Source organism: Balaenoptera physalus, assembly GCF_965194825.1.
Source record: "Balaenoptera physalus genome assembly, chromosome: 12".
Lineage (NCBI taxonomy): Eukaryota > Metazoa > Chordata > Mammalia > Artiodactyla > Balaenopteridae > Balaenoptera > Balaenoptera physalus.
Genome location: NC_138897.1, coordinates 66,181,660 through 66,206,369, shown reverse-complemented (window position 1 = coordinate 66,206,369; position 24,710 = coordinate 66,181,660). Strand labels below are relative to the sequence as shown.

At 38.6% G+C, this 24,710-nt stretch overlaps 2 long non-coding RNA genes across 2 annotated transcripts in view; one reads left to right on the top strand and one right to left on the bottom strand.

Moving 5' to 3' along the window:
- The window catches only part of LOC309640278, a 711,494-nt gene that overhangs the window by 250,281 nt on the left and 436,503 nt on the right, over positions 1 to 24,710 (top strand). The gene's annotated exons all lie outside the window — the stretch shown is intronic.
- LOC309640276 lies at positions 4,852 to 24,095 on the bottom strand. The gene is made up of 2 exons (XR_014252154.1): positions 11,537 to 24,095; positions 4,852 to 11,223 (listed from the first exon to the last, which is right to left on the bottom strand). It is a non-coding gene; the product is annotated as an uncharacterized lncRNA (long non-coding RNA).

Here is a 24,710-nt window from a genome sequence, read left to right as displayed (position 1 = left end):
ACCCCCGAGTCTTGTGTCTTCTGCCAGCATTCCCAAAAGAGGAACAGGATAACGTGTCAGAGTCTAAGTTGGGTAAAGTTTCAGACCCTTCACACTTGTGGACAGACCTCATCTCTCTCAGAGGGGTTGTCGGAAGCCCCGCTCTGGGTGGACGGGTAGTGTGGGGTGAACCACGAAAGGCATCAGGGCAGATGCTCAGGCCCAGCTGGGAAGGACTGTAATTCCTCGTGGGGACCTTTCTTCTGAATGAAGGACTTGATGGGGCAAAGTGAAGAAAACTGATCACATGGAGCTGACGGGCTTGGGCTAATGTTCAATTTGTTTATACTCCTTTCCTCACCTTGTAGTGTAAACGTGAGTCCTCGCTACAGTCCCTTGGGATTGAGTAAAGGATGGGACAGGTGGAAAGATCATTTTCAGCGTAAAGGTAGCAGATAACGGCTGCTGAAAACCAAGGCAATCTTAGTTCACTTTTATCTAGGGATGGCCAGGATGCCAGGCCACAAAAAATGTGAGACCTTTATTTTTACAAAGAAAATCCATTTGCACTTATTTTCAAGAAATTTAAGACTGGCTAGGCTGCTGGAGTGCTGAACCTTCCCCCATTGACTCAGAAGTCCTCCTCCCTCCTCTGGGGATCCATTGCTCGGAGGGACCAGCCAGCAGACACCCACAACAGGTGCTGGGGGAGCACAGGGCCCTGGCAGAGGTACTGACTGTCTAAGGGAACACAGGAAGGGGCACCCTTTCAGTAGGTGTCAACCTTCCAAAAATGCACAGTACCAATTTAAAACTGCACTAAATTCCTGCAGAATTGCAACTCTAACCTTTATGCTATGTGCAGTGCAATCCCTCTTCCTCCTATTGGAGCTCATCTTTTTAAGTTGATCTCAATGGTAAAAAGGGAAGGGACGCATGATGGTGCTTCTGGAACTGTCAACACAAAGAGCACACGGATGAATCGATATCATGGCAACAGGTGTGAGTGAGGGAGGTGAAACGTCATTGCCCCACAGGGATTTCCTCAGTGGTTTAGCCTGGGTCCCCTGCTAACTTCCACAGCCCTTCCTGCTGGTCAAAATCTGTTCTTAGAGGGATGCAGGAGAGGGCCAGAATGGCGCATGTGACAAATGATACATAAGTAAGCCGATGGTGATCTAGGTAGTCTGGGCTCGAGTTACTTCCCCCTAAGAAAGTAGGAAATACTTAAATCCAGTGCTTATCTTTATACCTCTGAACAATGCTGCCATCCCAAATAGATGAGAAAATGGAAACATGATGAAATTTGGAGATGCCAGCAGCCACTTTGACAAGAAGTAGGAAGCTCTGACTTCTACACAATGGGGTACTTTTGTTTTACATTGTGTGTCGGCTGAATGAAAAAAATGTCTTATTTTCTCCCATACACAACAGCCTACTGCATTTCAACTTGCAAAAATTTTTATTTATCCCCTTTATTCACTGTTCCGGGTGTTCATATCGAAGGATAGGCATGATGTCCTAACCTGAAATCCAGATCACTGACATCCAAATTAGGTTCTAATTCTTTCCATCCTCTCTTGCTATCATGTCATACAACAAAAAATATATTAGTTGCAAGCAGTCTTCGATTCAGATCCCCTGCAGCAGAGTTGGTGAATCAACGGAAGTTTCCATGTCCCTTTTTATCCCATATATCCCTAAAGTCCTCATTTGGGTTTTATGTTCTATTTTCTGCCACCCTGATGAACTTTTTAAAAGGTTTATTTTGATTTCTCCCTCTCTGGCTCCACACACGATCTGAGGGGATTATATTTCCTTTCTAAATGTCTCTCTTCTTCATATTCACAAGTTTCCTCTTAAAGATATATACCCTCTACTTATCATCTCACACCGGTCAGAATGGCCATCATTAAAAAGCCTACAAATAACAAATTCTGGAGAGGGTGTGGAGCAAAGGGAACCCTCCTACACTGTTGGTGGGAATGGAAATTCATGCAGCCACTATGGAGAACAGTATGGAGGTTCCTTAAAAAACTAAAAACAGAGTTACTATATAATCCTGCAATCCCACTCCTGGACATATATCTGGAAAAGATGAAAACTCCACATTGAAAAGATATATGCACCCCAATGTTCACAGCAGCACTATTTACAATAGCCAAGACATGGAAACAACCTAAATGCCCATCAACAGATGAATGGATAAAGAAGATGTGGTGTATATCTATATATCTATATCTCTATATCTATATATATAGATACACACACACACACACACACACACACACACACACACACACAATGGAATATTACTCAGCCATAAAAAAGAATGAAATAATGCCATTTGCAGCTACATGGATGGACCTAGAGCTTACCATACTAAGTGAAGTAAGTCAAAGATAAATATCATATGATATCACTTATATGTGGAATCTAAAAAAATGATACAAATGAACTTATTTACAAAACAGAAAGAGACTCACAGACATAGAAAACAAACTTACGGTTACCAAAGCGGGAAGAGGGGAGAGGGATAAATTAGGAGTTTGGGATTCACATATACACACTACTATATACAAAATAGATAAACAACAAGATCCTACTGTATAGCACAGGGAACTCTATTCAATATCTTGTAATAAACCATAATGGAAAAGAATCTGAAGAAGAATATATATATATACATACATATATACACACACACATATATATATATAAAACTGAATCACTTTGCTGTATACCTGAAACTAACACAACATTGTAAATCAACTATACTATACTTCAATTTAAAAATAAGATATATATCCTCCACCTACACACTCGAGTCTTTTCTTCAGGTCCACTGCTAATGAGACATGTGTCACGTCCCAACAGTGACTATGTTTTCCCTGCAGCTAATGCAGAGGAGAGGCCAGCCCCAGGCAGGAACCCCCATGAAACTTCTCAAGGCTTCCTTCTGATGCAACACAGTGTTTCCTTAGAACATAGGACATTCCTGGAATGTGCTGATTCTGAGCCCAGACCTCCTATTCTTCCTCCCTCACTTGGTGTAGATGAAACCCTGCAGTGGGGACCCGGCAGCCCCTGCACAGCGTTTCTTGTCTAAGGGAGTCTAGCCTCTCCCTCAAGTTCTTGGCCCCTGGGGCAATTGTGAAATTGGGTCTAATGATTAAACAAAAAGTTCTCCGTGTCTCCTCTTTGTCCACTCTGAATGCTTTAGAATGATTAAATACGATTAGAACTGTCAGCCATCTGCGAGAGAATCTAAACAATCCACCTACACTTTCTCTGTCTATGATTAAAAGACAAAGAGTTTGGAACCCTTGTGATTACTTTGCAGAAGAAAGATATTATGAGGACACAGTCTAAAACTTGACTCAGGCCAGGTAAGTAAGTGTCTCTGCTCATTTGGTGATGACTAACACATTCTGCCAGCTGTTCAGTGTTAAGATTATTATATTGTGTAACCAAAAGAGGGCAGTGCTCATTCTTCCTGTTTTCTATTTTAGGACAAAATGGAAAGGTCATCTTGTTCTTATTCCATTTTTCCTTTACTCACCACAAAGTGAAAATAGTGAGTAAAAGTTACATAAGCAAATAAATGAAACATATTCCGAGTCCCTTTAGTTCAACATTAGTAATTTGATACAGATACTTCTACAGCAAAAGAAGACGTTTGTTTCTTTGATTTACTTTTCTAACCCTGGATGGTTGCTTCTGTTTCTGAACATTTAAAACAGTGCCTCCAAAAAAAACCTCCATGATACTTCCCAAAAGACAGAGAATAGGTAGGTTTCACTAAATGGTAGCTTATCCAACATTTGAATAAAAATAAAATTCGGCCCTAGTGATAGTGCATTTTTTGGTCATTACATGTCCTTACATGACCACTCCACCCGCCCCATCCCATCTTTTCTGAGCCATCTATATTAATTTATCCTTCAAGTCCCAACACATTTTTTTCTAATTTACTTTCTCGTAGGATACTAAATTAATGATCAAAGCAAAGATTTGGTCACCTGGAGTGTTATACCTAGACCAACACCCTGTTTAAATATGAAAACAGAAAACCATGAAGTCTGGTATAGCCTATGAATAACTTGGCTCTTACTGGCACTGAACTCCTTCAACTATAATGATTTCCATTTGTCCTCTTTCTGGTGGACCCAGGAAATTAGGTGGCAGCGTCCAGAGTATCTGTGGACACCTGTGTCGATATATTGTATGCTGTAGTCAGACAGACCTGAATTCACATCCAGACCTGCTAGGTGCTGTGATTTGGAACAAATTACTAACCTTGGGCAAGTTTCATCCTAAGGAAAAATGGGGGTAAAATGCCCAATTTGCAGGCTTGTTGTGAGAATACAGTAAAACAATCAATCTAGGTAAAACTATCTACAGTGTGCTGAGCAAACAGTAGGCACTCAATCAACCTGAGCCCTATTCCTTCCTGTTAAGAAACCATACATGTACATCCACCATTATTGTTGCTTGGCCAGTAGATGAAAATAAATGACAGAACTATACTTACATGAATGTTCTGTTCCTTTAGGAACAAAGATTTAATTGGTTTATATGTTCCGTACGAGTCATTGTTTAAAATATTTATTTAGCATCTCATGCAGTAGTAACATTTATTGAGTGCCAGGGCCTAAGTGTCTTTACATGGATTGACATCTTTAATCCTCATAGCACCCTTATAAAAGATACTATTATCCCCATTTTACAGTTGGGGAAATGGAGTCAAAGAGCTGTTATGTAATTTGTCCAAGGTCACACAGCTAACAAGATGGAAAACCTAGGATTCAAATCTAGGAGGTGTGCCTTTAGAGCCTAGCTTCATAACCATCATGCCTCTATTTCCCTGATAAAAAAGAAGAGTATAAAGACCTTGGGAAGGGATTTTTTTTCCTCTTCTCCTCCTCCTTTTTTTTTTTTTCTTTTGGTTCTTTACAATTTTTATTTTATTTTATTGTGGTAAGAGCACTTAACATGAGACCTACGCTCTTAATTTTTAAGTGTACAATACAGTATTGTCAGCTGTTAAGTACAATGTTGTACAGCAGATCTCTCAAAGCAGGCTAACAGGCTAACTTGTTGGCTTGTAATCAGGGTAAAATCTCAGACCCTGCCCAGTTCTTGACAGTTTTGGTGAGAGGATAGGATTCTGATAGAGTCATGGCTTTCTGGAAGAGGAACAAAAATTTCCAAGGGCTGGGATAGGACGAATTCCTGGGATTGGGAAGTGAATACTCTTGCCAAGTAGTGATGGGTGGGGAGTAAGGGTCTCTCACTGCCTTAGCTCTTAATGAATATTTAGAGGCTGAGTGGCAAGAATTGAAGAAGCCTTCCAAATGGTGCACTGCCTATTGCCCACTCTCCTCCAGGCAGGAGGAGGAAGGGAGGTTATCATGCCCTGTAAACCCAGCCAGAAGGCAATGTGGCTTGGCTGTTGAGTCAAAGGGTCCCCAGAGCTAAAATAAATGGTGCCAACAGTGAGGACATAGTTTCCCGTGAGCCAAAATCAAAAACAGCTTGCTTGAGTCTGAACAGGAAGCCACTTGAAACTGAAAGTAAATGTGCTTGCTTACTGGCCCAGAGCAGCTCTCTCCTCTGATCCCTCCATCTCCCTCCTCCTGGCCCTCAGATGCTTTAAGGAAAAAAAATGATTAGAGGTGGGACAAAGGTCTCCCTGTCCTCAAACATACCCATCTAAGTATGCTGGGGAACTTTGGTGGCAGCGCCTCAAAACTTTTATGGCTCTTTTGAATACAGGCACTCAAGTGACCATCATACCTGGCCCTTTAGGGAGAAGCTCACTTGATGGGGTTTGGGCAGGGATCTCGCAGGGAAAAAGAAGCTAACATAAACTTGTCCACAGGGCGTTTGAGCCAAATCAATGTACTACAGTTGCATCTATATTTGAATGTCTAGGAGGAATTGATGTGCTGTATGCTTGTACTTCCCCATCCCGTAAGTGCCACAGGGGACGCTCCTGATCAGGAAGAGCATTGGGGAAGAAGTGCTGGTGAGGCAAATTTCACTGCCATTTGGCACCATTGAGTGGGTCAGCATTTGGTACAAGTGCCCCTACCCACTGACGTCCAAAGTGTTCACTCAACAGATGATGTCCTATGGGTTGACAGGTGGGGAGTCTCAGTCTCAAAGGCCCTGACTGCCATATCATCACACCTCTGTCTGCAGGAGTGTCTGATAACCCCCCACAAAATGCAGGGGTCTGCTCACCAAGAAAAATTTCTTAGGACTCTGTGGGTAGATTCACGATGATCAGTCCCTCCAGGGATCAAGGAAAAGTTGCTATTTGGTCCCCAGGCACCAAAAAGGAAGCCAGTGGGTTGGAGACAGTGTATGTCACTTCAGCATTCTGCTGGGTTCTTTACATGAACTGTGAAGGGCAGAGTCCTAAGATGGTCCCATGACCTTCCACCCCTGGTTTTATTCCGATTACCTTATGTTACATGGCAAAGGAGATCCTGCAGATGTAATTAAGGTTGATAATCAACTGAACTTAACATAGGGAGATTATCTGGGTGGACCTAACCTAACAAGAGCCCTTTACAGTATCAGGTTTTCATCAGCTGGTAGCAGAAGAGGACACCAGAAAGAGAAGAGGCAGGAGAAGATTCTACACCATTTGCTGGCCTTGAAGACAGAGAGGACAATGCACAGAGATTGCAGACTGGCCTCTGGGACTGAGTGACCCCTGGCCAACAGCCAGCAAGGAAACAGGAACCTCAGGCCTACAACTGAGCAAACCAGATAAGAGTTCAGAGGTGAACTCAAGCAGAGGACCCAGCCAAGCTCATCCAACCTTCTGATCTGCAGAACAGTGAACTATAACATGGATGCTGTTTTAAGCCTTGAGTTTGTGGGAATTTGTTCAGCAGCAGTGGAAAACTAACCCAATAATTAGCAGCCTTCAAGTGAGGCTTGATCTAACTTGATGCATCAGAAGCTGCCCAGCAACCTTTAAAAAAAATTTCATTATATAAAATTAATTTTTAAAATAAAAAATGTTAAAACATTGGCACCTGCTTTTGAATCAATTAATTTATGAAACCATTTTCTTTTGTACAATATGCACTGGCAGCGCAACAGTGTAAAGAAGTGGAGTATTTACAAAATTTAGTTCACGTTGCTGTATTTCTCCAACCTGTGTGTCTGCACATGTGAAATAAAATTAAAATTTTCAAACATTTTATATACAGTGATTCTTTTTTTAAAAGCATACCATTTTTCACTTTTATGCTCTTCATAAAGGACTTGGCTTAAAGTTTCAAAAGCAAAACACAAAAAACAAAAACAAAAATAAAACTAAGGTACTAGAATAACTTTGCTGTATCTTTAACAGTATTTTTATGTAGAACAATTTGAGTCAGCCCACAAGCAACTTCCCTTATTTTCACATACATGAATTTAGGGAAAATTACACTCATTTTGCAAAAAAAAAATCCCAATATGATAAGCTCAACAGTAAGCTCAAAGCACTGTTAAATAGACCAATGTGAATGGCACACAAAAATCACATCTTTATCAATTATTAACTGGAATTCCTGATCAGAAAGCAGGCACAGAGAGACCCAGGCCCTAGGGGTTCCCTCTCTGGAAGAACACCTTTGAGTAATTCTTTACAACTTCAGCATCAAACTCTGAAGTGCTCAGCAAAAGTCTGGAGTTATTTCTGGAGCTACGTGCAAGGAGAACAGGTGTCCTCGTTATACTGCACACCTGGCCCCATCTGAGATGCACGGTTCTCCTCGTCCCGGCACATTCACATAGCCCAGAACTGTCTGCACCGCCAGGTGAAGGTTCTACAGGTGCTAGCAGACCTGTGGGACCTCTGAGCTACTACAGTCCTAATGACCTTGAGCTACAAGTCTCTGTGACTGATTTTGCCAATTCAAATTTCTGGCAAACGGAGGCCAACCCTGAAGGGCTGTAGCACCTCCAGAGCACCCTGCAGGGTCAGCCAAGCCTCTACTGCAAATGAATTGCAGTTGAACTTCTCCCTCTGCCCGGTCCTGCTTCCCTTTCCTTTACAGGTGGCGCTCTCTCCCCAGTAAACTCCTGCATAAAAATCTCTGCCTCAGAGTTTTTTCCATGGGGAGTGGGGAGTAGGGAGAGGGAGTGTGGCTGTGAGAGGAGGTGGGGCAGGGAGAACCTGACCTTTGGCATCAGGTGTATCTAACTGCAGAGCCTAAGCCCCCAACCACTATTCCTTCCTACTTCCATTCTCTAAGGACCGGCCTTAGTTTCAATAATCGGGAGCAGTGTCTCAAAACTAAAATCTTGAACGGGTCTCTGCCAAGGATTCTATTTTAAGATGCAAGAGGGCTGACTCCTAGTTCATTGGCAGTCTTTGATTCATGACATGATAAATCACTATCTTCTACCAGGGCAGGAGGGGAGGGGGAGAGCTAAGTTTGAATTTTGTGGAGTAAGGGAGTTGGTTGTGGGATAGAGAGGAGGTCATAACTGAGGTTTCATGAAATTGAGATCAATGTTCTAGAAACATTTTGGAAGCAACTTCACTGAGAAAGATGCAAATGAGGTTGGCAGCTGGTCTGGAGAGACGCTTCCTTTGCAAAGCCACCTAGCAAGCCGGTTGCTATGGCAGCAGTAGTAGCCCTTTACTGCAGACTCCAAGTAAAAAACACTCCCCTGACTTTTTCTTTTTTTTTCTTTAGTATTTTGAAATAAGCTTTTGAAGTAAAATATTCAGGGTTGGTAGCCTTCTTTGGTATGTAGTAAAGCAAAGTCCTTTTCCTCTTTTATCCTTTCTGCATAGATAAAACCAATACTTTTAAACTTGTGATGTGCATAGAATTTTTAAAAGGTTTTATGTAGCTGTGCCCAAACAATTAGGTGAGCAAGACTATGTCACAAATATTGAAGAGCTCCTTAGCTACTCAGATAATGTAGAATTGGATTTCTTTTTGCACTTCAATCAAAAGAAATTAATTTGTTTATTAAAGTGTTACGTCTTATTTCTCCCTCCATCGATAGCAAATTTTAAATATATGACTTTTTTGTTAACTATTTTGCTTAAATAATTTCAAATCAGAAAGTGGAAGAAATTGAAATGATTATAAATCAATACTATTGATATCTAGTTCTTGTTCGGATAGGCAGATTCATACAAAGATCTTTTTAAGAGTTTCCTTGTAGGGGATAACATTGATAATAGTTATAATGCCTATTTATTGAGGCCTCATTCTGTCCCAGGTACTTTGCCAAACACTTTCATACATAATTTTAATTCTCCAGTTAACTTTATGAGACAGGTGTTAAGTCCACATGCTGCAGATGCAAATTTGGCAGATATAGTGCCTTTGCTGGTGCTCTTTCTCTGTGCGTGCGCTCAAAGGGAGGGCCGCGTGAGGACACACAAAAGGTGCCTTCTGAAAGCCGAGGAGAGACCCTCACCAGAAACCAACCCTGACAACACCTTGAACTTTATGCCTCCAAATCTGTGAGAAAATGAATTTCCACGGTTTAAGCCACCCAGTCTGTGGTATTCTGTTATGGCAGCCTAAGCAGACTAACACAACCTCTAAAAGAAGACATAAACACCATAATTCTTGATCTGCTATACAAGAGCAAAGCATAGTTTTCTTTTTTAAAAAAATTATTACATTTTTAATTTTATTCATTTTTTTAAAGACTTTTTTCTGTGCTCCTCCTACCCATCTCCTTCCCTAACCCCCATCACTGCAGCCCTTACCAACCTCATCGTTTTACTGTCTCCATATTTTTGCCTTTTCCTGAATGTCACATAACTGGAATCATACAGTAGATAACCTTTTCAGACTGGCTTCTTTCACTTAGTCATATACACTTAAGTTTCCTCCACATCTCTTTGTGGTTTGATAGCTCATTTCTTTTTAGTGCTGAATAATATTCCAGTGTCTGGATGGACCACAGTTCATTAATCCATCCACCTACTGAAGGACATCTTGGTTGCTCCCAAGATTTGGCGATTATGAATAAAGCTGCTATAAACATCCACATGCAGGTTTCTATGTGGACGTTAAGTTTTCGACTCCTTTGGGTAAATACCAAGGAGCATAACCGCTGGGTCATATGGTAAGAGTACGTTTAGTTTCAGAAGAAATTGCCAGACTGTCTTCCAAGACACTTGAGTTGTTTCCTGTTTGGGGCTGTAAGGGGTGAACCTGCTATGAACGTTACTGTATAGGTCTTTGAACATAGGTGTTTTTTCCTTGGAGAAAATACTTAGAAGTGGAATAGCTGGGTCACATGGTAAGGGTATATTTGACTTTATAAGAAATTGCCAAGCTGTTTCCCAAAGTGGTTATACTATTTTACATGTTCACCAGCAGTGAGTGAGAGTTTTGGTTGCCTCATAACCAACCCAACACGTGGTATTTTTAAGCTTCTAATGAAGATATCCCAGTAGGTATGCAGAGGTGTCTTCTCTCCCTGAGGACTAATGACATTGAGCTGCTTCCTGTGCTCACTTGGCATCTGTGTATCTTCCTTGGTGAAGTGTTCATTTAAATCTCTAACCCATTTTAAACTGGATCATTTGTCTTATTACTGAAGTATAAGAATTCTTTATATATTCTGAATACAAGTCCTTTATCAGGTTCAATAAACATTTCCTCCCAGTCTGTGGCTTATCTTTGCATTTTCTTATTTGTGTGTGTGTGTTTTTTTTTTTGAAGAGCAGAGAATTTTAATTTTGATGAAGCCTAATTTATCACTTTTTTCTTTAATGACCCATGTTTTTGGTGTCTTAAGAAACCTCTGCCTACCCCAAGGTTGCAAAGATTTTCTTATATTTTTTTCTAAAATTTTAGAGTGCTTTTAGATTTAGTTCTATCGCTCATTAGTTCACTTTAATATATGGTATGAGGTAAGGTCAAGGTTAATTTTTATCCAAGGGGATATTCAACAACATGTGTTGAAAAATTTATTATTTCCCCACTGAATTATCTTGGTATCTTTAAAAAAATCAATTGGCCATATATATGTGCATCTATTTCTGGACTGTATATTCTTTTCCATTGATCTCTATGTTTATCCATCGATTCCTATTTCTATCCTATGACAATAATACCACACTGTCTTAATTACTATAGTTTCAAGTCTTGAAATCAGGTAAGTCCTCTACCTTTGTATTATATTTAAAAACTATTCTGGCTATTCTAGATGTTATGCATTTCTTTACAAACTTTAGAGTCAGCATATCAATTTCTTAAAAACAACTACTGGGATTTTTTTTTTTTTTTAATTTATCTATTTATTTATTTATTTTTGGCTGCGTTGGGTCTTCATTTCTGTGCGAGGGCTTTCTCTAGTTGTGGCAAGCGGGAGTCACTGTTCATCGCGGTGCGCGGGCCTCTCACTATCGCGGCCTCTCCTGTTGTGGAGCACAGGCTCCAGACGCGCAGGCTCAGTAGCTGTGGCTCATGGGCCCACTTGCTCCACGACATGTGGGATCTTCCCAGACCAGGGCTCGAACCCGTATCCCCTGCATTGGCAGGCAGATTCTCAACCACTGCGCCACCAGGGAAGCCCCTACTGGGATTTTGATTGGAATTATGTTACACATATAGAACAATTTGGGGAAAGAGTTGGCATCTTTATAAAAATTTTTATTGGAGTATAGTTGCTTTACAGTGTTGTGTTAGTTTCTGCTGTAAGCAAGGGAGTTGGCATATTAATAGTATTGAATAATCTGCGCCATGAACATGGCAGTATATGTTAGACAATATACTATGTACTGGAAATTTTTACATTGTACTTGGTCTGGAAAGTGGACTTCAATCTTTTTTAAAAAGTTGAGTTTTTTTAAAATTAAGACATATTTTAAAATTATGTTTGCTTTTTGAATAAAGAACAAATGTCCTCGTTTGTAAAATGAGAGACTTACTGCATGGTCTCTCATGCCTCTTCCAATATTTTAAAGTTATTGAACAGGGCTTATTGCTTCTGTCAGATAAAAACCAGCCTCCAGCAGAGCTACAAACTCTTCTCACCAAAAGAGGTGGAGACAAGTCTTTCTACTGCAGCTTTAAGAATCTGTGAGAAATATTACTTTGGTCCTTTTAGGCCTCCAATGCACAAAATAATAGGCCAGCCTATAAAATAAAAAGTTAAAACAGAGTGCAATTTTATGTATTAATTCAAAATGAAGCACATGAGCGAGAGTTAAAACCAAAATATTATTTGGGGTAGAAAAATTAAATTTTTACACAGGTTTTTCAGGGTACTAGTTTTTTATGCAATAATATATTTATAAAGTTATTTCCTAATCCACTAATACATCACAAAGTAATGATAAATGGAATGAATTTTCGTTTGTCACTTCCTAATACTACAAAGTGATAATTATACTGCCTATCATTGCAATTTGATGACAACCGTTATCTGCTAATTTACTTAGGACAGTCTATCAAAATAAAATTCTCTAAATAGTTATTAAAGGGAAACATGAAAAATTGCTAGGACTATAGCCAATAGAGCAAGTAAAAACTATATATAAAGTGATATACTCAATATTTTAAAGTACATATTTATTACCATTTTTACTGTACATATCTCCATGGCTCACATGCGTTTTTTAGGTTTTCAGCTGATCTGTTTATTTTTAAAAATCACTGCAGTAAATGCTTTGGTGCAAAAAAATGTGAAATCCAAGATTACAAACTAACTCTACTGATTTCTTACTTAAGATGAAGCACTCTTAAAAAAAATCATTGAAACATTTGTAATTAAGTGCAAAATTACTGCTCAGTAAAAATACATGGAATTCTCTGATTCTAATGTCTTAAACTAGGCATCAGGAGACTTTCTGTAAAGGGCCAGATAGTAAATATTTTAGGCTTTGCAGGCCAAGAGGAAAAATTGAGATTATGTAGTACTTATACGACAAAACAGAAAACACATTTCCACAATGTGAAAAAATCTGCAGCAAAAGCTACTTTCTAAAGCCATTCAGTTTTTGAAAATGTGGTTGAAAGTGGTTCTTCGTATTTAGAAAAATTTCAATCTGTGTCCTGAGCTCAAAAAAATCACAATTACATTTTTACCACTAAGTCATCAAACTGCTGTAAAGTAGTGCAATTCAGGATATTAATCTATTTCTGGAAAAATTTTTTTCGAACTGATGATAGTTAAATTCATGACAGCAAATGAAGTTCACTATTGATGTTACTAGTTCAATAACACATGGTAGGTTAAACTATTTTTTGCAAAATACCGGCTGATGAATAGAATAACCATGGGATTTAAACACCTTACATTTTCACAAGCTTTTAAAAGTTGTACAACTAAGCCTCTCTGCTGCAGACACATTTTTACTGCCTTAGTTGCAACACATTTTAGCATCTGCTGCTTCATGTTGTACTAATTAGGGTCTTCTCAACTTTGAAAATATTCTTGCTGGTAGTTGTTTCATGCAGACTATTCAGAGGCTAATTCTTCAGTTACTTCATACGTGGCACTGACTCTTCAAATAACAAAAACTGAGCATTTGTCACATCTGTCAGTTCACCAAGAGTTAAGGAAAGCCTCTTGATCATTTTCTTTTCAAAAGAAAAACTGACCACTGATGTTGCTCCCAACATCCTCTACTCTCCAAGCAACTGTTCTCATCAAAAGGATTACAATCTTAAACAAGTTTATTTTCTCTGTACTAATTTTGTTGGCTGCTACAATCAAAGATGATTCAACTAACTCACCATCAGTAAATGACTTTCCTTGCTTGACTAACAAATGAGCCATTCAGAAACTTACTTTGGTCACAGCCTCATTTTTTTGTTTCTTTTTGTGAAAAAATTTATCTGTGATGAGATATTCCACTTTAAGTGTGGTAATTTTTCTGACTGTTTGCTCTCCTGTGAGTTGGGACTATTATGATAACTGTTTGGTAATGTTGATGTATATTGTATTTTTTTAGCAAAGCCTATACAGACCTACCTCAGAGACATCAGGGATTCGGTTCCAGACCACAGCAATAAAATGAGTATCACAATAAAGCAAGTCACATGAATTTTTTGTTTCTCAGTGCATATAAAAGTTATGTTTATACTATACTGTAGTCTATTAAGTGTGCAATAGCATTATGTCTAAAAAAACAATGTACATACCTTAATTTAAAAATATTTTATTGCTGAAAAATGTTAACCATCATCTGAGCCTTCAAAAAAGAGCAATCTTGGGCTTCCCTGGTGGTGCAGTGGTTGAGAATCTGCCTGCCAATGCAGGGGACACGGGTTCGAGCCCTGGTCTGGGAAGATCCCACATGCCGTGGAGCAACTGGGTCCGTGAGCCACAACTACTGAGCCTGCGCGTCTGGAGCCTGTGCTCCGCAACAAGACAGGCCGCGATAGTGAGAGGCCCGTGCACCGCGATGAAGAGTGGCCCCCGCTTGCCGCAACTAGAGAGAGCCCTCGTACAGAAACGAAGACCCAACACAGCCAAAAATAAATAAATTAATTTTTTAAAAAAACGTATTAAAAAAGAGCAATCTTTTTGCTGGTGGAGGGTCTTGCCTGGATGTTGATGCTTGTTGGCTGGTCAGGGTGCTGGCTGCTGAAGGGTGGGGTGGCCATGGCAATTCCTTAAAACAAGACAACGATGAAGTTTGACTCTTCCTTTCACTTGAACATTTAGAGGCCACTGTTGGTTAGTAATTGGCCTAATTTCAATACTGATATGTCTCAGGGAATAGGAAGGCCCGAGGAGAGGGAGAGAGATGGAGAACGGCCTGTTGGTGGGGCAGTCAGAACACACACAACACTTATTGACTAGGTTTGCCATCTTATGTGGGCAGGGTTGCCACAAACCTTCAGTCTGTAAAAAACACAGCATCTGCAAAGCACAATAAAACGAGGTATGCCTGTAGGGTCACTGTATAATAAACACAGTGCTTTGCATCTAATTCAAAATAATCCACATTCCACTGTGCTTTGAAAGAGCAACAAAGTCCGTTCTTTTCTTCTTTTCTTGTTTTGACATGATGGGGATAGACTGGTAATAAAGTCACAGTCCTGCAATACGCATGGCACTCAAAATGCTGTTGCTATAAATGTCACTGCAATTTGTAGCGTGCTGAGCAGCAGTGTAAAGTGATAAGAACATCCTACGTGGTAGTTACCGAGCTCACTACTGATGCTTGCAGAAGCCAAAACTATAGCACCTGCTTTTGAGAAGAGAAAGACCTTTATTGCCAGGTTGACCGGCAAGGAGACAGGAGGCAAGGCTCTCAAACCTGTTTCATAGGTCCAGGGTTTGAGGCAAAAATTAAGGGGTTAGGGGAATTTCAAACCCGGAAGCTGACTGGCTTAGTCTTGAATTAGTCCATAGAAACTACTCCTGCTGCTGGAAGCCAGATTTTCCTCATTGAAGGACTCCTTGCTTTGTAAAGGGCTCCGGGGTAACAATTTTATTCTCCAAGTTCCGTGGACTGAAGATTGTTGGTTCTGGGGTTATCCTGGAGACATGGGCTCCCTCTTGCATATGTGCAGTGCTGTCTCTGTAAAATGACTCAGGGTTTGATTAATCAACAACCTATTTAATGAGGCAAAACCAGTTTAAGCTGGTGCTGTTTCAATTTGATTAATCAATAACCTATTTAAGGAGGCAAAACCAGTTTAAGCTAGTCAATGTTTTACGTGCTGTTTCATGGTGTTTGTTGCAACTCTTCAACTCTGCTGACGTAGCAGGAAAATAGTCACTGACAACCCATAACCAAACGAACGGACTATATTCTAATAAAGCTTTACTTATGGACACTGAAATCTGAATTTCATGTAATTTTTATACGTCAAGAAATATTATTTATTCTTCTGTTGTTTTTACCAGTATTAAAAAATGTAAAAAACATTTCTTTTTGGTGGGCTGAACAAAAACAGGCCGCAGACTGTAGTCTGCCTCGCACTGCCTTAAACAGAAGAAATTCTTTTCACTGTTCATGTTTTTAATCTTTTAATTACACAAATATAAAGAGACAACTTCAGGGTTTACCACTTGGTACAAAATGTAGTAACTTGTAGCAGTGTTGTGCCGTTTTAAAAGAAATAAAAACACTGAACAATTCTGAAACAAAACCACTCAAACCAAAATTCAGAATTATTATTTGTGACTATTAGGGCTCAAAGTTGGTATACCCCCCAATTACAGTTTTTCAGGCTTCTTCACATTTTAAAAAATGAAGGTAAGATTCACATAGCATAAAATTTACCATTTAACCATTTAAGTGTACAATTTAGTGCGTTTTAGTACATTCACAATGTTGTGCAACCATCACCACTAACTGGCTCCAGAACATTTTCCTCACACCACCACCACAAGGAACCTCATATCCATTAAGCAGTCATTCTCCACTCCCCTTTCCCCCAGCTTCTGGCAACTACTAAGCTGCTTTCTGTCTCTATGGATTGCCCTCTTCTGTATATTTCATATGAACAGAATCATACAATATGTGACCTTTTGCATCTGGTTTCTTTCATTTAATATACTGTTTTCAAGGTTCATTGTTGTACCATGTACAGCACTTTATTTGCTTTCATGGTTTCATTTCATTGTGTTGATGTACCAAATTGCTTATCCCTTCATCAGTTGAAGGACATTTGGGCTGTTTCCACTTTTTGACTATAATGAATAGTGCTATGAACATTTTGTGTACAAAATTTTATGCGTACTTATGTTTCAATTCTTTTGGGAATACACCTAGAAGTGGAATTGCTGGATCATATGGTAATTCTACATTTAATTTCTTGAGGAACGGACAAACTGTTTTCCATAGTGACTGCACCATTTTACATTCCCACCAGCTATGTCTAAGGGTTTCAATTTCTCCATATGCTCACCAACACTTGATGTTTTCTGGGTTTTTTTGATTCTAGCCTTCCTAGTGGGTATGAAATGGCAACTCATTGCAGTTTTGATTTGCATTTCGCTGATGACGACTTTTCATGTGCTTATTCATCATTTGTATATCTTCTTTGCAGAAACATCTATTCATCCCGTTTTATAGTTGGACTGCTTGTCTTTTTGTTCTCAAGTTATAGGAGTTCTTTACATATTCTAGATACTAGATCCTTATCATGTATATGAATAGCAAATTTTTCTCCCATTCTGTGAGCCATACTTTCACTTTCTTGATAGTGCTTTTTGATGCACAAAAGTTTTAAATTTTGATGAAATTCCATGTATCTACTTTTTCTTTTGTTGTTTGTGATTTTGGTGTCATATCTAAGAATCCATTGCCAAATTCAAGGTCATGAAAATTTGCTCCTATGTTTTCTTCTAAGAGTTTTATAGTCTTAGCTCCTATATTTATGCCTTTGACCCATTTTGAGTTAATTTTTCTAGATGGTATGAGATAAGTGTCCAACTTCATTCTTTTGAATGTGGTTATCCAGTTGTTCTAGGACCTTGTGTTGAAAAGACTATTATTTCCACATTCAATGATCTTGACACCCTTGTTGAAAATAGATTGGTCATAGATATATAGGTTTATTTCTGGACTCTTGATTACAGTTAATTGGTCTGTATGTTTATCCTTGGGTCAGTACCACATGGTCTTGCTTGCTGTAGCTTTGTAGTAAGTTTTGAAATTGAGAACTGTGAGTACTTCACCTTGTTTTTCAAGACTGTTTTGCCCATTCTGGATCCCCTGTAATTACATATGAATTTAGAACCAGCTTTTCCATTTCTGCAAAGAAAGGCAAGAGGAATTTTGACAGGAATTGCACCGAATATGTAGATTGCTTTATGGAGTATTGCCATCTTAATAATATTAAGTCTTCTTATTCATAAACACAGGATGTCTTTACATTAGTTTAGGTCTTCTTTAATTTCTTCAAGCAATATACTTATTTTGAATATAATGAAATCTGTTGTTTTCAGAGTACAAGTATTATATCTCTTGGTTGAATTTATACCTAACTACTTACTACTACTGTAAATAGAATTGTTAATTTCCTTCGCAAATGTTTGTTACTAGTTGTATAGAGATACAACTGATTGTAGTAATTTTATATTGTATCCTAAACTTTGCTGAATTTGTTTATTAGGTCTAATAGTGATTTTTTTTTATTCTATAGGATTGTCTCTATATAAAATCATGTCATCTCCAAATAGAAATAATTTTACTTCTTTCTTACCAATCTGGATTTTTTTTAAACATCTTTATTGGAGTATAATTGCTTTACAATGGTTAGTTTCTGCTTTATAACAAAGTGAAACAGCTATACATATACATATATGCCCATATCTCCTCCCTCTTACGTCTCCCTCCCACCCTCCCTATCCCACCCCTCTAGGTGGTCACAAAGCACCGAGCTGATCTCCCTGTGCTATGTGGCTGCTTCCCACTAGCTACTGATTTTACATTTGGTAGTGTATATATGTCTATGCCACTCTCTCACTTCGTCCCAGCTTACCCTTCCCTCTCACCACGTCCTCAAGTCCATTCTCTATGTCTGTGTCTTTATTCCTGTCCTGCCCCTAGGTTCATCAAAACCATTTTTTTTTTTTAGATTCCATATATATGTGTTAGCATATGGTATTTGTTTTTCTCTTTCTGACTGACTTCACTCTGTATGACAGACTCTAGGTCCATCCACCTCAATACAAATAACTCAATTTTGTTTCTTTTTATGGCTAATATTCCACTGTATATATGTGCCATATCTACTTTATCCATTCATCTGTCGATGGACACTTAGATTGCTTCCATGTCCTGGCTATTGTAAACAGAGCTGCAATGAACATTGTGGTACATGACTCTTTTTGAATTATGGTTTTCTCAGGGTATATGCCCAGTAGTGAGATTGCTGGGTCGCATGGTAGTTCTATTTTTAGTTTTTTAAGGAACCTCCATACTGTTCTCCATAGTGGCTGTATCAATTTACATTCCCACCAACAGTACAAGAGAGTTCCCTTTTCTCCACACCCTCTCCAGCATTTATTGTTTGTAGTTTTTTGATGATGGCCATTCTGACTGGTGTGAGGTGATACCTCATTGTAGTTTTGATTTGCATTTCTCTAATGCTTAGTGATGTTAAGCATCCTTTCATGTGTTTGTTGGCAATCTGTATATATTCCTTGGAGAAATGTCTATTTAGGTCTTCTGCCCATTTTTGGATTGGGTTATTTGTTTTTTTGATATTGAGCTGCATGAGCTGCTTGTATATTTTAGAGATTAATCCTTTGTCGGTTGCTTCGTTTGCAAATATTTTCTTCCATTCTGAGGGTTGTCTTTTCGTCTTGTTTATGTTTTCCTTTGCTGTGCAAAAGCTTTTAAGTTTCATTAGGTCCCATTTGTTTATTTTTGGTTTTATTTCCATTTCTCTAGGAGGTGGGTTAAAAAGGATCTTGCTGTGATTTATGTCACAGAGTGTTCTGCCTATGTTTTCCTCTAAGAGTTTTATAGTGTCTGGCCTTACATTTAGGTCTTTAGTTCATTTTGAGTTTATTTTTGTGTATGGTGTTAGGGAGTGTTCTAATTTCATTCTTTAACATGTAGCTGTCCAGTTTTCCCAGCACCACTTATTGAAGAAGCTGTCTTTTTTCCATTGTATATTCTTGCCTCCTTTATCAAAAATAAGGTGACCATATGTGTGTGGATTTATCTCTGGGCTTTCTATCCTGTTCCATTGATCTATATTTCTGTTTTTGTGCCAGTACCAAACTGTCTTGATTACTGTAGCTTTGTAGTATAGTCTGAAGTCAGGGAGCCTGATTCCTCCAGCTCCGTTTTTCTTTCTCAAGATTGCTTTGGCTATTCGGGGTCTTTTGTGTTTCCATACAAATTGTGAAATTTTTTGTTCTAGTTCTTTGAAAAATGCCATTGGTAGTTTGATAGGGATTGCACTGAACTGCTTTGGGTAGTGTAGTCATTTTCACAATGTTGATTCTTCCAATCCAAAAACATGGTATATCTCTCCATCTGTTTGTATCATCTTTAATTTCTTTCATCAGTGTCTTATAGTTTTCTGCATACAGGTCTTTTGTCTCCTTAGGTAGGTTTATTCCTAGGTACTTTATTCTTTTTGTTGCAATGGTAAATGGGAGTGTTTCCTTAATTTCTCTTTCAAAATTTTCATCATTAGTGTATAAGAATGCAAGAGATTTCTGTGCATTAATTTTGTATCCTGCTATTCTACCAAATTCATTGATTAGCTCTAGGCGTTTTCTGGTAGCATCTTTAGGATTCTCTATGTATAGTATCATGTCATTCTGCAAACAGTGACAGCTTTACTTCTTCTTTTCCAATTTGGATTCCTTTTATTTCTTTTTCTTCTCTGATTGCTGAGGCTAAAACTTCCAAAACTATGTTGAATAACAGTAGTGAGAGTGGACAACCTTGTCTTGCTCCTGATCTTAGAGGAAATGGTTTCACTTTTTCACCATTGAGAACGATGTTGGCTGTGGGTTTGTTGTATATGGCCTTTATTATGTTGAGGTAAGTTCCCTCTATGCCTACTTTCTGGAGGGTTTTTATCATAAATGGGTGTTGAATTTTGTGAAAAGTTTTTTCTACATCTATTGAGATGATCATATGTTTTTCTCTTTCAATTTGTTAATATGGTTTATCACATTGATTGATTTGCATATATTGAAGAATCCTTGCATTCCTGGGATAAACCCCACTTGATCATGGTGTATGACTCTTTTAATGTGCTGTTGGATTCTGTCTGCTGGTATTTCGTTCAGGACTTTTGTATCTATGTTCATCAGCGATATTGGCCTGTAGTTTTCTTTTTTTGTGGCATCTTTGTCTGGTTTGGTATCAGGGTGATGGTGGCCTCGTATAATGAGTTTGGGAGCATTCTTCCCTCTATTATATTTTGGAAGAGTTTGAGAAGGATGGGTGTTAGCTCTTCTCTAAATGTTTGGTAGAATTCGCCTGTGAAGCCATCTGGTCCTGGGCTTTTGTTTGTTGGAAGATTTTTAACCAGTTTCAATTTCAGTGCTTGTGACTGGTCTGTTTATATTTTCTATTTCTTCCTGGTTCAGTCTCAGAAGGTTGTGCTTTTCTAAGAATTTGTCCATTTCTTCCAGGTTGTCCATTTTATTGGCATATAGTTGCTTGTAGTAATCTCTCATGATCCTTTGTATTTCTGCAGTGTCAGTTGTTACTTCTCTTTTTTCATTTCTAATTCTATTGATTTGAGTCTTCTCCCTTTTTTTCTTCATGAGTCTGGCTAATGGTTTATCAATTTTGTTTATCTTCTCAAAGAACCAGCTTTTAGTTTTATTGATCTTTGCCATTGTTTCATTCATTTCTTTTTCATTTATTTCTGATCTGGTCTTTATGATTTCTTTCCTTCTGCTAACTTTGGGTTTTTTTGTTCTTCTTTCTCTAATTGGTTTAGGTGTAAGGTTAGGCTGTTTATTTGAGATGTTTCTTGTTTCTTGAGGTAGGATTGTATTGCTATAAACTTCCCTCTTAGAACTGCTTTTGCTGCATCCCATAGGCTTTGGATAGTCATCTTTTCATTGTCATTTGTTTCTAGGTATTTTTTGATTTCCTCTTTGATTTCTTCAGTGATCTCTTGGTTATTTAGCAGTGTATTGTTCAGCCTCCATGTGTTTGTATTTTTTACAGATTTTTTTCCTGTAATTGATATCTAGTCTCATAGTGTTGAGGTCGGAAAAGATACTTGATACGATTTCAATTTTCTTAAATTTACCAAGGCTTGATATGTGACCCAAGATATGATCTATCCTGGAGAATGTTCCATGAGCACTTGAGAAGAAAGTGTATTCTGTTGTTTTGGGATGGAATGTCCTATAAATATCAATTAAGTCCATCTTGTTTAATGTATCACTTAATGCTTGTGCTTCCTTATTTTCATTTTGGATGATCTGTCCATTGGTGAAAGTGGGGTGTTAAAGTCCCCTACTATGATTGTATTACTGTAGATTTCCCCTTTTATGGTTGTTAGCATTTGCCTTATGTATTGAGGTGCTCCTATGTTAGGTGCATAAGTATTTTACAATTGTTATACCTTCTTCTTGGATCGATCCCTTGATCATTATGTAGTGTCCTTCTTTGTGACTTGTAATAGTCTTTATTTTAAAGTCTATTTTGTCTGATATGAGAATTGCTACTCCAGCTTTCTTGTGATTTCCATTTGCATGGAATATCTTTTTCCATCCCCTCACTTTCAGTCTGCATGTGTCCCTAGGTCTGAAGTGGGTCTCTTGTAGACAGCATATATATGGGCCTTGTTTTTGTATTCATTTAGTGAGCTTGTGTCTTTTGGTTGGAGCATTTAATCCATTTACATTTAAGGTAGTTATCTATATGTATGTTCCTATTACCATTTTCTTAATTGTTTTGGGTTTGTTATTGTAGTTCTTTTCCTTCTCTTGTGTTTCCTGCCTAGAGAAGTTCCTTTAGCATTTGTTGTAAAGGTGGTTTGGTGGTGCTGAATTCTCTTAGCTTTTGCTTGTCTGTAAAGGTTTTAATTTCTCCATCGAATCTGAATGAGATCCTTGCTGGGTAGAGTAATTCTGGTTGTAGATTTTTCCCTTTCATCACTTTAAATATGTCCTGCCATTCCCTTCTGGCTTGCGGAGTTTCTGCTGAAAGATCAGCTGTTAACCTTATGGGGATTCCCTTGTATGGTACTTGTTTTTTCCTTGCTGCTTTTATTATTTTTGCTTTGTACTTAATTTTTGATAGTTTAATAGTGTGTCTTAGCATGTTTCTCCTTGGATTTATCCTGTATGGGACTCTCTGTGCTTTTCAGACTTGATTGACTATTTCCTTTCCCATATTAGGGAAGTTTTCAACTATAATCTCTTCAAATATTTTCTCAGTCCCTTTCTTTTTCTCTTTTTCTTCTGGGACCCCTATAATTTGAATATTGGTGCATTTAATGTTGTCCCAGAGGTCTCTGAGACTGTCCTCAATTCTTCTCACACTTTTTTCTTTATTCTGCTCTGTGGTAGTTATTTTCTGCTACTTTATCTTCCATGTCACTTATCCGTTCTTCTGCCTCAGTTATTCTGCTATTGATTCCTTCTAGAAAATTTTTAATTGCATTTATTGTGCTATTCATCATTGTTTGTTTGTTCTTTAGTTCTTCTAGGTCCTTGTTAAACGTTTCTTGTATTTTCTCCATTCTATTTCCAACATTTTGGATCATCTTTACTATCATTACTGTGAATTCTTTTTCAGGTAGACTGCTTATTTCTTCTTCATTTGTTTGGTCTGGTGGGTTTTTACCTTGCTCCTTCATCTGCTGTGTGTTTCTCTGTCTTCTCATTTTAATTAACTTACTGTGTTTGGGGTCTCCTTTTTGCAGGCTGCAGGTTCGTAGTTCCCGTTGTTTTTGGTGTCTGCCCCCAGTAGCTAAGGCTGGTTCAGTGGGTTGTGTAGGCTTCCTGGTGGAGGGGACTGGTGCCTGGGTTCTGGTGGATGAGGTTGGATCTTGTCTTTCTGGTGGGCAGGACCACATCTGGTGGTGTGTTTTGGGGTGTCTGTGGCCTTATTACGATTTTAGGCAGCCTCTGCTAATGGGTGGGATTGTGTTCCTGTCTTGCTAGTTGTTTGGCATGGGGTGTCCAGCACTGTAGCTTGCTGGTCGTTGAGTGGAGCTGGGTCTTAGCGTTGAGATGGAGATCTCTGGGAGATCTTTTGCCATTTGATATTATGTGTAGCCAGGAGGTCTCTGGTGGACCAATGTTCTGAACTCGGCTCTCCCACCTCAGAGGCACAGGCCTGACACCCAGCTGGAGCACCAAGACCCTGTCAGCTACACGGCTCAGAAGAAAAGAGAGACAAGAAGAACCAAAAAAAAAAAAGTAAAATAAAGTTATTAAAATAAAAAATTTTTTTAATTATTAAAAATTTTAAAAATGTAAAAGTAATAAAAAAAGAAAAGAAAAAAAAGAAAAGAAAGAAGAGAACAACCAAACCAAAAAACAAATCCACCAATGATAACAAGCACTAAAAACTATACTGGAAAAAAAAAAAAGAAAGAAATGGACAGACACAACCCTAGGACAAATGGTAAAAGCAAAGCTATACAGACAAAAATCACACAAAGAAGCATACACATACACACTCACTAAAAGAGAAAAAGGGAAATATATATATATATATATATATATATATATATATATATATATATATATATATATATATATATAAAGGAAAAGAGCAACCAAATCAATAAACAAATCTACCAATGATGATAAACTCTAAATACTAAACTAAAATAAACATAAAACCAGAAACAAATTAGATGCAGAAAACAAACCCCAAATCTACAGTTGCTCCCAAAGTCCACCGCCTCAATTTTAGGATGATTCGTTGTCTATTCAGGTATTCCAGAGATGCAAGGTACATCAAATTGATTGTGGAAATTTAATCCACTGCTCCTGAGACTGCTGGGAGAGATTTCCCTTTCTTCTTTGTTCACACAGCTCCTGGGGTTCAACTTTGGATTTGGCCCCGCCTCTGCGTGTAGGTCACCTGAGGGCATCTGTACTTCGCTCAGATAGGATGGGGTTAAAGTAGCAGCTGATTAGGGGGCTCTGGCTCACTCAGGCTGGGGGAGGGAGGGGTTCGGAATGCAGGGTGAACCTGTGGCAGCAGAGGCCAGCATGACATTGCAACAGGCTGAGGTGCGCCTTGTGTTCTCCCAGGGAAGTTGTTCCTGAGTCACGGGACCCTGGCAGTGGCGGGCTACTCAGGCTCCCGGGAGAGGAGG